We start from the raw sequence: 16,844 nt of genomic DNA, 5'->3' as shown, positions 1-16,844 counted from the left end.
AAATTAAGAAGGCATGTGTCAAAAGAGTTTCCAAAGACTGTTAAATCATCCAGGAATACCTCCACGCATTTTTCAATCATGTCACTGAAAATACTCATCATGCACCTTTGGAAAGTGGCTGGTGCAATACATAGTCCAAATGGCATACGCCGAAAAGCATAAGTACCAAAAGGACATGTGAAAGTGGTCTTATCTTGATCCTCCATTGCAATCTCAATTTAATAATAGCCTAAATAGCCATCAAGAAAGCAATAAAAAGGATGACCAGCCACACGTTCAAGGATTTGGTCGATGAATGGAAGTGGGAAATGATCTTTGTGGGTGGCAGAGTTCAACTTTCAATAGTCAATGCACATGCGCCAACCCGTCACAATTCTTGTGGCGACAAGGGCCCCTTTCTCATTTTCAACAACAGTTACACCTGACTTTTTGGGTACTACCTGAGTTAGACTGACCCATTTGCTATCAGCCATTGGATAAATGATGTCAGCATCCAGAAGTTTCAACACTTCATTTTTCACAACTTCTTTCATTGTGGGGTTCAGTTTTCTTTGAGGTTCTCTTCGAGGGATTGATCCATCGTCCAGATTGATTCGATGGGAGCAAATCAATGGGCTAATACCTTTAATATCAGCAATCGTCCAACCTAATGCAGATTTATGCTTCTTTAGTAGCTTGACTAACTGCATTTCTTGTGAAGGATCAAGTTTGGACGAGATGATAACAGGAAAGGTATCACCATCCCCCAAGAAGACATGTTTTAAACCATCAGGTAGTTGGGCTAACTTAACAATGGGAACCTCTTCAGTAGAAGGTTTTGGCTTTTCCCTTTCACTAGGTAACTCTTCAAAGCAAGGTTGCCAAAACTTGGTTCTTCCATTTTGTGAGTCTTTGTAATAAGATATTTCATTAATTGACTCATGAAAACCAGAACTTTCAGAAAAAGAGAGGAGTTCATCAAGATCATCAGAATTGCTTTGCAATTGAATCTCCTCAGGAATGAGCGTGTCAATCAGAAATGTCTGATAACACTCATCATCATCATGTGGTTGCTTTGCAACATGTAAAATATTGACCTCTAGAGTCATATTCCCAAACGATATTTTCATGAGACCATTCCTACAGTTAATAAGGGCATTAGCTGTAGCAAGGAAAGGTCTTCCAAGTATAATAGGAATTTTTGACTCCATGTTAACCACAAATTGAGTATCCAGAATGAGAAAGTCAACGGGGTAATAGAATTTGTCAACTTGAACAAGAATATCCTCAACAATACCCCGAAGATTCTTGAGGAACGATCGGCCAACTGTAAGACAACAGAAGTAGGCTTGATTTCACCAAGATCAAGTTGCGAGTAGACAGAATAAGGCATGAGATTGACACTCGCTCCTAAGTCTAGCAAAGCTTGGCTGAATTCATGAGTCCCAATTTGACAGGAAATGGTGCGACAACCAGGATCTTTGTATTTTGGCAGTGTCTTTTGTTCAATTACCGCACTAACTTGCTCAGTCAAGAAAGCAGTCTTCTTAACATGATGCTTCCTTTTTACAGTGCAAAGATCCTTGATAATTTTAGCATAGGCTGGCACTTGTTTGATGATGTGAAGCAAAGGAAGATTTACCTTCACTTGTGTCAGGTGCTCAAGGATTTCTCCTCGATTTTTAGGAATTTTCCCAGCAGGTCTTCGAGCCTGGGGAAATGGAACTTTTGTAGAAGCATTGGATGGCACACTTTCAGGGACAACATATGGAGATTTTGTAGTAGCTGCTATTGGTGGATCTTCCAAAGCTTTACCACTTCTAGTTACGATGGCATTAGCCTCCTTAATGTTTTGATCGTTAGAGTTGGAGGTTTGAGCCATATGTTGCCCTTGTGCATTGAATTGAGGCTGAGAAGGAAGTTTTCCTCTTTCAGAAATAGCCAAGGATCCAGTCAGTTTTGAAAATTGACTTTTCCTTTCCTTGATTTCTTCCATCATTTGGCGATTTATTTTGGCTTGCTCCTCCATGAATGAATGGAGGGTGTTCTCAAGAGAACTCCTTTGAGGTGAAGCATTGTATTGAGGAGCAGATTGAGTTTTTGATTGTTGAGACTGGTGCTCATTTCACCATTTCCCTCCAGAAGATTGTGCTTGGTTGGGATCTCTCCAACTGAAATTCGGGTGGTTTCTCCAACCAGGGTTGTACGTATGAGAGAATGGCTTATTATAGGCCCCTAAGGCATTGCATTGCTATTCATAAACCCCCCTCATTTCCCTAAAAGCTAAGCAGTCCTTAGCTAAATGATTCGTTCCTCCACACACAAAACACGGCTCATGTGTTTCTGCTTGGGCAACCATATGCAGTCCTTGCCCACCATTTGTCTTAAATGCCTCAAGTTTCTTTGTTAAGGACTCAACTTGGGCTTTGAGGCTGTCCTCCTCCCTCAATTGGTAAATTCCTACTGGTCGATTTCGATTAGTGCTTTCAGTAGCACTTGCACCAGTCCAGGTATGAGATTTTTCTGCAAGCTCATTGAGATATTCCAAGGCTTCTTCAGGATCTTTTTGAAGGAATTCATCATTGCACATCATTTCTACAAACTGGCGTTCACGAATAGTGATGCCTTCATAGAAATAGCTGACTAGGCGCCATTTTTCATACCCATGGTGGGGACAAAGAGTTAACAGTTCCTTAAACCTTTCCCAGACTTGATAGAGATTTCATTGTCTTTTTGGGAAAAAGTAGAAATCTGTCTTTTTAAGCCATTGGTCTTGTGGTTAGGGAAGTATTTGTGGAAGAATGACGATGTCATTTCATCCCATGTTCCAATAGACCTTGGTCTCAGAGAGTATAACCAACTTTTAGCCATATCCTTCAAAGAGAAGGGAAAAAACTTCAATCGCACAGTATCCGCGATATTAGCTTGGTTATAGAAAGTGGCTACCACCTCCTCAAATTCCCTAATATGCACATAAGGATTTTCATTTTGTAAACCATGGAAATTTTGCAAGAGTTGAATCATGCCAGGTTTAAATTCAAAGTTGGGCATATTAGGTGGAAAGATGATACAAGAAGGGGTAGGAGTAAGAGTAGGATGGAGATATTCATTCAGAATTCTCTGCTGAATTTCCTCGTGATGAGCCATTGTGAAGGATTATGAGCAATTGTTGAAGTGGGAGAGGCAATGTTGGATGTATCAGAAGAGTTGTCACTAGGGGTGTTGGGTCTCCTTACAAATCTCCCTATTTCATCTCTGTGACGATTCATCCACTTTCAAAAAAAGAGATTTTTTTTTTGTTAAACTTGTTCCTTGGTAGATTTGGACAATTTGAAATGATACATGCCTCACCAGTAGGGATGTAAATGGGGCGGATCTGCCCTGCCCCGCTTCTGCCCTGCCCCGCCCCGCAAACATTTTGCCCCTCCCCGCCCCACCCCAATTAGTTTCTTGGAGCGGGGCGGGTCTGCCCCGCCCCATTTGCTCCATTTAACTTTTATTTTTTTTAAGAAACATTAAATTATAATTTTAGAATTTTCCCCAAGCCTAAATATTATTTTTTATTGTAATCTTTATATTTTACACTTGGTATCAACTACACCATCAAATATTATATTTTGTTTTTTTATTTTAAAATTTACAAAATAAATACAAGAATAAAGATGAATTATATAAAACATATTTTTCAATATTTATAATTCTTTCTAGTCTATATAGAATTAAAAATATTCTAAACCACATATGAAATGTCAATTTTACGTACTACGTATATAAGTAGCATGAGAGAATTGGGTTAGAGTATAGAAAAAAAAATTCGAGGTGGGGCAGCCCCGCCCCATTTAAATTCCTAGTGGGGCGAGGCTGCCCCGCCCCGCTTGAATTCATAGCGGGGCGGCCCCACCCCGAATTCCGCCCCGTTTTTACCGGGGCAAAGATGCCCCGTCGGGTCGGGGCCCCGCCCCGCCCCGCCTCACCACCCCATTTTTCCATGCCTACTCACTAGAACTCCCCGAGGTTACTAGATGAGTATGAAAAATCACAATTCAAACCTTTTTAACCAAATAACCAATAAGTAAAATAAATTACTTATTTTGAAAGAACAAGCTTGGTTTTTTTAAATAGTAATAAGTTCAAAAATGTAATAATACAAGGGCATACATAAGAAATATTCCCAGGTCGATTGGGAAGGTTGCCAAGGTACCGCTTCGTCCCACACTTTCCTAGACAGAATCAAGGTTCTCAGGAAAGTGTAGAGGGTACTCTATCACAAACCTTAAAAGCCAATCTTTCTAGACAGAATACTCTCAGTTTTTACCACTTGTAGCATTACACTATTGTTCCCAATACTAGAAAGTTTTATGCTAAAATTTTATAATGCTAATGAGAAGCCTAATGTTACACAAATTATGGAACCTAAGTTATTTTCTAAAAAAAATAAAAAGAAAAATAAAATCTATAAATTTAAAGCTAAAAAAAAAAGTGAAAATAGAAACAAAAGAATTAAATGACAAATAGTTACAATATTAACAATGAATGATAATTTAATACTAAAAATAAAAGTAACATATAAAGAAAACTAATGACTAATGTTTTTTTTTTAATAATGAAACTATGAAAAACAAATTAATCCTATATGAAACACTAATAAATTCTAACGTTTTTAAAAATAAATAAATAAATAAAAACAGGTGTAAAATAAAAATCAAAGTAAACACTACAAGTTATATGTAAATTAAAAACAATGAGCTATTGGAAAAGAAGAAAAAACGTATAAAGAAAAAGAAATCACTAATATAATAATATATATAATAAAAAGTATTAATAGAATCAAAATTCAAAATAAACAAAATTACTAGCTAACAATATATATATATATATTATTTTTAGTAAATGATTCAAACATTTAAAAAATAATACTAATAATAAAATAATGTGGAAACACCAATATTATATACACATACAAAGAAACCAAATAATAAAACTAAAATGACTTACCTCTTGGCTGTATATTCAACTAAGCTTTTGAAATCTATCTCCCCAGCAACGGCGCCAAAATTTGATTACGCTCAAACTTGTCTTTACAAAGCGGTTGTTGTAGTGTAGTATGGGCAGTTGTGTCCATAGAGAGATATCTTAATCAAAAAGTGATTAGTAGAACTTTAAGCACAAAAAGTAAATAAATCGTTGGTAGTTTTTGAGAAAATATTGATGATAAAATTAAAAGCATATAAAATTGGTGGAAAAATTTAATAACAAAAGTGATAAGGTTTCAAGAATCACCTATATGTTTTGCTCATTTATTTGGGTTTTGATTCACATTTATAACACAATTAAATTGTTCACTTCCCAACAATTAAAGCGGACGATAAAACTTGAAGAACATATATAATAAAATGTATTCGAGTAATAACAATTCTCACCTTAGGAACATAGAAAATAATTTTATGAAAAATCTAAAAATGACAATATACCTTATTGATAATATTGCAATAAAAGACTAATCATAAAATTACAATATCAATATATTTGTACTAATTATATTCACATAGAAAAAGCATGACTATTTCTATATAATACTAAATAAATAATGTTATCCCAAAAATCAGAAGTGAATGACTTGGCAGGCATTAATTACACATGGCTGACATCAAGCAGAATTTGTGCTCGACTATCGACCAAGAAGATATTCAGTATCATGCGATCGGTTTCTTTATACGACCAGCCTGGTCATATGCACATAACACGTGGAGGAAATCTTAGGCAGTTATGATGGAATCCGAAATTATCTCCCATGATTTCCTGAGTATCCGATTATTTAGGAAATAATATCTGTAACAAATCAATGTAAATCTTCCCTGAGCTTATAAATAGAGGAAGAGGGCTCAGGGAAGGGGATCCTTTTTTCTTTTCTAACTTCTAGATCACTTGAGATTAGAGTTATCAAATTAGTCATATTGTATTGTTCTTCAGAGGTTGGTGAAACTCATTGAACCCTAGTTCTTTGATCACTCCTTTGGATCTTACATCAATAACAAGCTAAGTGGACGTAGGTTATTACCAAATCCTGGGGCCGAACCACTATAAAATCTTGTGTTCTTATTATTTTCGTCATCACGTTCTTTTCAACGCATTCATCCACGTCAAGCGAATATAGACTCCGTGTCAGTTGCCCAAAATCAGGGTCAACAGATAAATATATGGATATAGAGATAGAGAAAAATAGAAGAAAAATATATTACTCAAATGTATAAACTTTAAGCATTTGGTGAATCAAAACACAAATAAATTTTACCTTGCATATAGGATCATCCTTTACCTTATCTAGGAAACTAGCCAAGAATGCTAGTCATTCTCACAATGTTCTTGAGAGAAAATATGAGAAGAGGTAGACAAAATAAGACTAAAATTTACTATAGTTTTTGCTAATGTAAAATTACACACCCTCTAAAGAGAAAACATGCTCCTATTTATAGTGTTTTGAAATACCTAAATTTTAAAGGAAAATAAACAACTAATTTAATTCCAAATAAATTGGCTTAATCGATAATCCCTAAGAAAATGGATCAAATTTAAATTGCAATCTTCTAATAGCCTTCAATTTGTTATTGGAATCAATTTGGTGGAGAACATATTGCTGTGAATGTTGACCTTGGAATTCGCGTGAATCAACACAATTAATATTTGATTTGGAGTATTTGTGTGTAATCAATTCTCCCAGGAAGTTGATACGCATCATATAATATCCAAGTGAAGAAAATAAAACAAATGGCTATGCACCAAAGCTTGACATGTGGCATCTGAAGATAGAAAATGAGTCACGACTTGGCTCATGCATGGAGTAAGGTTGGCGGACAAGACTCTTTTACAAATGGCTGGGCTCTTCTCCTTGGGCTTCTATTTCTTTGAGCACCTCATTTAATCCCTTTGTAATTTTGCCACATTTTTCTACAAAATCAAACAATTTAATTAAAATCACATATTTTCATATCAAATAAATACTTTCTAATAATTTCATGAAAATATATAATTAAAATGTAATTTATTTAGACATTTTTACTTGCGAAAGTGCATTTTCATGCACTAATCATCCACCTTCTCCTCCAAGTTTTGGGAGAGTCTGCAGAAGGCTATGGGCACGCAGTTACAGTTTAGTACAGCTTATCATCCTCAGACAGATGGACAGTCTGAGAGGACAATTCAGATACTGGAAGACATGCTACGAGCCTGTGTGCTAGATTTTGGGGGATCTTGGAGTAAGTATCTCCCTTTGATTGAGCTCTCGTACAATAATAGTTATCAGGGGACTATCGGAGTGGCTCCGTATGAGATGCTATATGGGAGGAAGTGCAGATCACCTATTCATTGGGATGAGAAGGGTGAGAGGAGATATTTGGGTCCTGAGATGGTTCAGAGGACCAACAAAGTGATTGAAAAGATTAGAGCTCGAATGTTCACCTCCCAGAGTCGCTAGAAGTGTTACTCGGACTTGAAGTGCATAAGCGTAGAGTTTCAGGTCAATGACCATGTGTTTCTTAGGGTTTCACCTTTGAGGGGAGTAAAATGGTTTTGGTGTTCGGGTCAAGCTAAGCCCTAGGTTTGTTGGCCCCTTTGAGATTGTGGAACGGTTTGGAGAGGTAGCTTACAGATTGGCGATGTCTCCAACTTTATCAAGGGTTCATGATGTTTTTCACGTGTCCATGCTCCGGAAGTATGTATCAAATTCGACGCATGTACTGAGTTATGAGAACTTAGAGCTAGACCAGGATTTATCTTATGAGGAGAAGCCGGTTCAAATTATCGATCAGAAGGATAAAGTCTTGCAGAGCAAGACCATCGCCTTAGTGAAGGTGTTGTGGAGGAACAGCAAGATTGAGGAGGCGACGTGGGAACTTTTATCAGATATGCGGGAGCAGTATCTCGAGTTGTTCAAGTAATTTTGAGGACGAAAATTCTGTAAGGAGGGGATAGATGTAGCGTCCCAAATTTGCTAATAAGGCTTAGGGCCTTGATTAGCGTGCCTAGAGGACAAAAAGTGGCTTGTTATTATAATATGTGAATTTCGATGAGTATGTGATTATAAATGCATGTTTAGGTGAATTAAATATGCATGTGGGCCCCGTTTGGTCTTTAGGGGCATGTTTGTAATTTTAGCCCGTTGAGGGCATACATGTAATTATTGTGATATATTGTGATATATCTGTGTTGCACGATCCGAGACAGTCTTAGGGAGCGGTTAGCTAGAAAGTCACAACGGGGTCGAATACCCGACACGGGGCGAGTCGAGGGGTATTTCGGGCATTAGACGTTTAGGAGGGAATATTGGGGAATTTACCATTTTGCCCTCGGTGACGTTTTTGGGTACCCCGAGCCTTTGAGATAACCTTAGAGACATAAGTTAAATAAAATAAATTGAGGAAACACCCAGAAACTAAGGAACCGGCCCTTTCTCTCTCTATCTCTCGGTTCCTTCTTCTCTCTTAGAAGCTTGGTGAATTTTGGTGAAATCTAACCAGAGACTAAGGATTTAAAGCTGGGATTTTGGGGGCTAAAAGCTTGGAACCTAGGGAATTAATTAAGAGACTTGATTAAGCTCAAGGTAAGCTTTTTAACTTGTTGAATTATGTTGAATTTCTGCTGATATTTCAGAGTTATGCATGTGAGCTAAGTGAGAAATCATTCTTGAGTTTTAGATGAGGTTTGAGGTTAATTCTTGTTAGGTTTTGTTGCTGAGATTGTAGTAGAACTTCTATGATGAATGATTTGGATTGTTGGGTTGATTTTGGGGTAAATTGGCTTGGTTTTGGTGGAGAAAATGGAGTATTTTTCTGGGTTCGAAGGGTCGGGCTGCGACATTGTTCCTGCTGAGTCGCGACCCTCTAGAACAAGTTGGAGGCCTGGATGAAGGGAGGGCGCGACACACCCTAGCTTGGGCTGCGGCGCGCCTGCCCTGTTTTGGGGTTGGGGGTTTCTGGTTGAGGCGGTCCGCGGCATGGGTTCATAGGGTCGCAACACTTGTTGTGTTTTTGGACTTCAAGGAGGTTTTAGGCTCGGGATGGATTTTATCACCCGGAATGATAGAATTCAAGGTTCCGGAGACTAGAATTATGACCCAAAGCTATTTAATGGAATAGAACATGATGGATGGATGTTGTTGACACATTGTGACTAGGTTTTCAGCGAGGCTCAGACTAGGGGACTCTTGTCGGGACATTGGTACTTGGAAAGCTCGGGACACAGGTAAGAAAATTGTTGTACCCGTAGATCAGGGTGAGGCCCTATAGTTTGTGTTGCAGGGCATGACCCTATATGATTGTGTTGCAGGGCGTAGCCCCATTGATTATGTTTATACATGTTTAAGTATTTGTTTAATTATGCTATGTGTGCATATATGTGAATGAACGGCAAGAGTCGGGAACGGCAAAGGCCGAGAACGGCAAGGGGCCTGGAGCAGCGTTAAGTGCGCGAAATGCGAGTTGCCAAGGTGAGACCCCTAAAGGATACTTGGGATATCCTCACGGTGTAGACTGCAAACCCAGGGCCTGGTAAAGCGCCTTGGACGGCATGGTCGTTATGTGTTTAGCCTGTTGGCAGTTTTATTGTATGCTAATTGGTAGCAATGCATATGTTATTTGCTTGTGTGAAGTTTTCTTGCTGGGCTTCAGCTCACGGGTGCTCTATGGTGCAGGTAAGGGCAAGGGGAAAGTTGACAAACCATGAGTACGGAGAGCGTGAAGCGACGCGTACATGTTTGGCCTGCCTGGCTGCCACGACCAGGGGTATTTTTGGGAGATGTTTGTATTAAACCTAAATTTTGTCGTTTAGCCGACTTTAGTTATATTTTTGAGTTGTAAATATTTATAAACAGTATTTTTGGATCTCAAATGTTAAACACTTTATACTCTTCATTGATTGATATATTTTTAAATTATGTGACTTTTTTTATGGTTTATGTAACGCCCCACGTCACTCTGGATGCTTCCTGGAATGACGACTGACCCTACAAACCAACATGAGTCATTCCAGTGTGCTTTGTCCTCACTCGCTCGCTTCCTGGGAAAACTTTCGAGGAGGTCACTCATCTTGAGATTACTCCAGGTCAAGCACGCTTAACTTTGGAGTTCTCAAGAGATGGGTTACCGAAAAGAATATGCATTTTATTGGCATAGGTAGTACCCATCAATCCATTTAAGCCCTCTTCAAATGTGTAGTCCCATACCTACACAGTCTTAGAATCATCACACTTGACCTTCCCCAGGCGGTGTGGGATTGCACAGATTTACCTGGTCTTTCCCCTTACGAATTACTGGATTCTGACTGTCACAGTTTAGCTACACTTTTGTCTTAAAACCTCGATTAGCGAGTTAATTGCACGTTGAAAACTCACTTAGTAACGGCTCTAGGGAAGTAGGGCGTTACAGTTGGTTCCTTCGACTATGAAGTCTGCCAATGCTTGTCCTTCTATCGTCGTCCTCGAATGATAAGTGATATCAAACTATCCTAGTTCCACTGCCCACTTGATTAATCATCCCGAGGCCTCTGGTTTCTGAAGAACTTGTCTCAGCGGTTGATCGGTCAGGACTCGTATCGAGTGAGCATGGAAGTATGGACACAACTTTCGAGAGGCGATTACTAAATTGTAGGCTATATTTTCAAGAGCAAGATACCTAGACTCCACACCCACTAGCCTTTTACTGATATAGTTCACAGGGTGTTGTACCCTGTTCTCTTCTTTTACCAAAGCAACGCTAATTGCATGCTCGGTGATGGCCAAATAGATGAATAGTACTTCACCATCTATTGGCTTTGCTCGGATGGGAGGTTGAGTGAGATGCTCCTTCAAGGCTTGGAATGCTTCTCACATTCCTTGGTCCATTGGATCTTCTTGTTGCCCCTCAGTAAGTTAAAAAAGGTGACGTACTTGTTCCACTACTACAAAAATGGGTTTTCCCAACAGTTTTTAACTGTTACTATAGAGCAACGACGACAGTCGACTAACTGTCGTATTTTCCTATGCCGGCGTAAGGGTAGCTACGCCGACAGTTAATAAATGTCGCCATTGTTCGCAATGCCGACAGTTAATACGTGTCGCTGTTGCTGGCAACGCCGACAGTTAATAGGTGTCGCCGTTGCTAGCAACGCCGACAGCTTTTAAGTGTCGTTGTTGCTGGCAACGCCGACAGTTTTTAGGTGTCGCCATTGCTAGTAATGCCGACAGTTATTAAGTGTCGTGATTAGCTCTCTATGATGTAGTAAAAGAGTGCACATCAAAAATTAAATTAATTTAACATTGGCAATATTAAATTTATATTTGATTAGTTTTAACACTTTCTAATAAAAGAAATAAACTTATAAACCTTTTTATTCAACAATTTTATAAATTTATTACACCAACAACAGTCAACAATCAAAAAATAAACCAAATTTACATATTACAAAGACAAAAATTACAAACTTAATCAAAATATATTTCATCATATTGGTACAAATATAATCTCAATTTATAAGTAATTAGTTCTGTGCAACATGAACAAGTTATAAGTATACTCGAGTATTCTTATATGATTTGTCAACTCTGTCTTGTATTTCTCAAGTTTATGTTGAAGTGACTTGAGTGCAGCAGCCCTTTCTCTTTAGTTCCTGAAACACTAAAAGTTGTAGCTTTTTAGTTCCTTATGAAGAAGCTATGAAGTATCAAGAAGCAACAAATGGAAAAGGCTATGGATGTTGATTCATTAATAAAATATGAAACTAGAGTGCTGGTACAAACTCCAAACGATCACTAGTTATAATAAAAAAAATCTTACACAAAAACAAATAATTTAATCAGATCTAAAATTACTCAGTGAAATTAGTATCAAAAAACAGATCTGAAAAATAATTGGACATAAAATCAAAGACCAGATTAAGAAAATACTTGAAAAAAAAAAATTAATCACAAAATAGAATCATGGATCAGATATCCTAAACATATTCAAACATTACAAAAGTTATAACAAAATAGATCAATTATCAGATTCACAACACTATAAACAACCAGGGAAAATATAAAAAATAGATTCAAACACACATTTATATAAATATATATATGTTGTCAAACACATATTCAAATGTAAAAAATCTATAAAAAAAAAACTATTACCCAAATCTGAAACAAATTACACAGCTATAGTAATAATTGCAAAATCATGGATATACCTTAACAAGAGTTTGCAAAGTCTCTATATTCATCACCAACCACTGCAGTCTGTCACCAATAGCTCCAATCTACAAACAAAGCCTCCCTTCGCCACCGAAAGGCGCAATCTGCCACTTAGCGCTCCACTCCAAGATATCCTGACATAGAGAAAAATTAAAGCTAAGAACACAAAAGGCAAAACAACAATACATCACAGCAAAAAAGATGAGCTATAAATAATTTAAAGCCCCACACACCAATCCGAGAAACTCAAAGCCACAAAACAAACCACCAAAGCCTTGGTTTTATAAAAACAACTCAAATGGAAATAATGTAACATATATTAAACAAAATAATCCTAAAAAAATTGTTTCTTAAAAATTAATTAAACATATATTATTTAGTCTTCATGGATCCAGTAGCTACAACCCATTAGTTAGATATTTGTTAATAATTTGTAATAGTCTTTGAACTTGACATTAATTAGGAACAAAATATTAAACTTAGCCCAAATACCATTATGTATTCTTTAATCATGGAATTGAAGCACATAAATCTTCCTTGACAAACAAGCAAAGCAATCTAGAGCAATCTGATTCTTCAGATAAGAAAAGCAATAAAAAAGAAGCACCCAAAAATATAAACACAAAGTAAGACTTATTGAATATAACCCAATCCGAGCAATCTGATTTCTTCCATTCCTTTATTTTAAACAAATTTTTCTTGTTTCACAAAAAGTATATCAAATTCAGACCAGACAAATGAGCAGTAAAGTAATCATGGTGAGTTATATACGTTCAGATACATTAATTCAAATACCTCGTATTCATATTTCATTCTATCAAAACAGATAATTTGCCTTGAATACAGTTGAGTAACCAACAAGACAATATTAGTTTACTACCAATCAATAAAAGGTAAGTAAATTACCTTGGTTATCATTTTCTGAGATAAAACAAGCTCCTTGGGATCGATCTCATACTCGGGGACTTCGCGTGCATTTTTAACGTGCATGTGATGAGCCATCTAACACAGTAAAGTTCAAAATTAAAAATTTGCAACATGCTTTTATTTTGTCAAAAGAATGATAATATAAGCCACTGACACTAGAGAAGACACAAGACATACCGGAGGCTTTGCACCATGTTCCTCTAAAAGTTTGATCACATCTTCATTTTTGTAATGCACAGCATCTACAAGAGGTTGTTGAATATTCAATATAGAGGATATTATAATGGTCCATACTTCATATAACTATATAAGAATACACAATGCTGAAGATTGAACAGCCACAACAACACGCAATGACCCATTTTAAACCAATTGTAAAATACTTAATCTTTGTAAAAAAAAAATCCAAGTTTTTTTTGTCAAAGTTCGTGCAAGAATTACCATCTTCATGCCTTTAATTACAGACCCAATCAAGTTCTTAAAACTAGTATTTAATCTAATACAACAAAAAATTGATTCATATAGAATGGGAAAAAAAAAGTTTTCTTGGTATAAGAAGTTCGATTTAAAGTAAAGAAATTTCTTTAAAAAAATGATATCAAGGTAAACAAATTCATCATTATACTTCAATTTTACTGCTTTTTTTTTTTGGAAAAATGTAAGTCATTCCAAGTTGAATGAGCACAAATGCAGAAGGATATTACCTAGTCTAGTTGAAGCTTGCAATCTATACTCACCACTTATTATTGAGTGTAGTTATTTTCAATAATATTCTTTGTACACATGAGATATATGTATAGACCAAATCAATATTATGCAATTGATAACAATGCATGTGAAAACTATCATTGACTAAATAAATAAAAGTAACATGAAGAACCCAACATTTTCATTACAAGAGTACTAATAATAGTGGAGTACTAAGCATGTGCATTAAGGCATTAAGGGTTGTATTGATAAGACTATATATATGTGGGTGTTTAGCAAAATAGTTTTTTTCTTTCTATTTTTATAAAATCTACTAACTGAAGGAATGAAACAAATGTGGCATGGAAGAGGAGTCAAAGTTCTCAGACCATAGACCTGTCTATGCTCTTTTCTCTGTACAAATAGACTCCAAAAGACACAACAACAACAGCACCAACAAAAAATTATTTTATTAAATTTAATTTATTACTCTTACCAACACAATACCTCAGAGGAGATAAACTAGTTGTGATAGATTTTCTTGAGAAGGCTGGGAAATTTAAGGAAGCAGCAACACTTATTCTTGCTTATGTTCTTTCCAACTCACTCTGGTCAGCTGGTAAAATAAGCAGCAAAACATAAATATAGGCACAAAACAGAACAAAAGACACAAAACAGAGATTAACCATAAAAATAGGCACAAAACAGGACTCAAAATAAACCAACAACATACACTGCTTTAATTTTTAGTTGATGTTTCTAATGAGGCTCTTAAACGTTTTAGACCTAAATTTTAAGATTATTAGAATGCCACTTCTCTTGATCACAGAACTAGGATAAGTCATCATCAGTGCAGTGACCAAACCAAAACTCATAAAGAACAAAACTAAAACAAAAAATTGAACTAGCATCCTTGCTTCCAAGGCCAAAATTATTAACAAACCTAACTTGGTCTAGAACCCAAATCAATTCAGTTGTCAAAACACTACACCAATCAATTGGGAGCAGCAAAGTAAGCCTTGAATCTACTACACCAACCATGGGAAAAATCCTAGAGACCTCACGAGCCTAAAAACTAGACCTTCGGCTACAAACTCTAGGACCCTTTTTTAGAATCACAGCCAAGAGCTTAGAAATGAATATATATATATATATATATAAATTAATTTAACAATATTAAAAATAAAACAAACAAATATATATACCTGCCGCCTACGATGATCGGAGAGGTGGGGACGCCGCCTACAATGGAGCTGCCCGAGAGGATGGAGCTGCCGAGAGGATGATCGGAGGTCTCCGTTGCTCGAGAGGATGATCGGTCTAAGAGAAGAGAGAGGGAGACTTACAGAGGTTTGGGGTTTGAGGTCTGAGAGAAGAGAGAGGGAGACTTACAGAGGTTAGAAGTTCGGGGTTTGGGGTTTGAGAGGAGAGAGAGGGGTACGGGGTCTGAGAGGAGAGAGAGGGGTTTGGGGTCATTTGGGGTTTGGGGTCATTTGGGATATGGGTCTGAGACAGAGGAAAAATATCAGAGGGAATACCAAAAAAATTGGGGTTTTTCTTTTTGTTTTCGCGCGAAATAGGCCTCTCTCTTAAACTAAAACGCTTTAACTTCAATTTATTCTCTATTTCTAAATTTTAATGTAACTAATACTAATTTTATAAATATGTTAAACAATAATAGTTAAATTAAATTAAAGTATTGTTACTCTTAATATCATAATTAATTTAAATTTTGATATAAAAATTATAATAAATACAAAAGTTAATAATATGAAAAATTTAGAAACAAAAAAAATCTAGTTTTAAAAGTTTTTAATAAATACATATTTACATAATTTCTTTTATTTTTAAAATTTTATCTTTCATTAATTATATTTTTAAATTTTTATTTGAATTTTGGCGACATTTTATAACTGTCGGCATTGATCTCGAATTAACTGTCGGCGTTGGGGTCAATAGCGACACATTTTAACTGTCGACATTGGTCTCAAATTAATTGTCGGCGTTGGTGTCAATAGCGACACATTTTAACTGTCGGCATTGCTCTCGAATTAACTGTCGGCGTTGGGGTCAATAGCGACAGTCAAAAGCAACAGTGACAATTATTAGCTGTCGGCATTGGTCTCTATGCCTACAGTTTTTAACTGTCGGCGTAGAGTCCCACTAAGCAATTACGACAGTCAACAAAGTTGACTGTCATGGTTGGGTGTCAGGAAAGCCCAGTTTTGTAGTAGTGTTCATAGACTTTGATATGAACCTACTAAGGGCAGCTACTCTCCCTGTTAAGCTTTGCACTTCTTTGATTGTGGTAGGTGACTTCATGTCGATCAATTCTTTGATCTTCTCGGGGTTAGCCTCGATTCCACGTGAATTGACTATGTATCCGAGAATCTTACCAGAACCAACTCCAAATGAGCACTTGAGAGGATTTAACTTCATGCTATACTTTCTAAGTATTGCAAGGCATTTCTCCAAGTCTTGAACATGCCCTCCAGCTTCTTTAGACTTGACCAACATGTCATCAACATATACCTCCATATTTTTGGTGATCAAGTCTCGGAACATGCCATTCACCAAACACTGGTAGGTGGCTCCTGCATTCTTCAAGCTGAATGGCATCACCTTATAACAGTACAATCCCTTGTCTGTCTAGAAGCTGGTATGTTCCTCATTGGGAGGGTGCATACTTATTTGATTATACCCATAATACACATCCATGAATGAGAGTATTTCATGTCCTGTAGTTGCATCGACCAGTTGGCCTATTCTGGGTAGTGGGAAGCAGTCTTTGGGGCAAGCCTTGTTTAGATCGTGAAGTCCATGCATGTCCTCCACTTCCCGTTTGGTTTTGGGACTAGCACGGGGTTCGATACCCAATCTGGGTAGTAGGCCTCCTTTATAAAATCGTTTTCCTTGAGCCGGTCGACCTCCTCCTTCGAGGCTTGAGACCGGTCTTTGCCAAGCAGTCTCCTTTTTTGTTACACTAGTGGGTATTTTTTGTCCACATTGAGGACATGGCTTATTACGGACGGAAAAATTCCAACCATGTCCT

The 16,844-nt window shown here is 36.9% G+C and overlaps 1 long non-coding RNA gene and 1 other non-coding gene across 3 annotated transcripts; one reads left to right on the top strand and one right to left on the bottom strand.

Moving 5' to 3' along the window:
• The first annotated feature begins 2,639 nt into the window (after nucleotides 1-2,639).
• Nucleotides 2,640-2,746, top strand: LOC133833593 (small nucleolar RNA R71). Its single transcript, XR_009892965.1, has one exon. It is a non-coding gene; the product is annotated as a small nucleolar RNA R71 (small nucleolar RNA).
• An 8,565-nt stretch (nucleotides 2,747-11,311) lies between these two features.
• Nucleotides 11,312-15,331, bottom strand: LOC133830621 (uncharacterized). Of its 2 annotated transcripts, none has more exons than XR_009892147.1 (6): nucleotides 14,998-15,331; nucleotides 14,300-14,408; nucleotides 13,283-13,347; nucleotides 13,085-13,180; nucleotides 12,175-12,312; nucleotides 11,312-11,624 (listed from the first exon to the last, which is right to left on the bottom strand). It is a non-coding gene; the product is annotated as an uncharacterized LOC133830621 (long non-coding RNA). The 2 variants fall into 2 exon arrangements; XR_009892146.1 differs by having other exon boundaries at nucleotides 14,289-14,408; nucleotides 14,998-15,330.
• Nucleotides 15,332-16,844: the final 1,513 nt, after the last annotated feature.

This window comes from Humulus lupulus, chromosome 4 (genome assembly GCF_963169125.1).
Source record: "Humulus lupulus chromosome 4, drHumLupu1.1, whole genome shotgun sequence".
NCBI classification, from domain to species: domain Eukaryota; kingdom Viridiplantae; phylum Streptophyta; class Magnoliopsida; order Rosales; family Cannabaceae; genus Humulus; species Humulus lupulus.
Note: the sequence above shows the minus strand (reverse complement) of the source record. Positions and strands in the feature narration are given on the sequence as shown.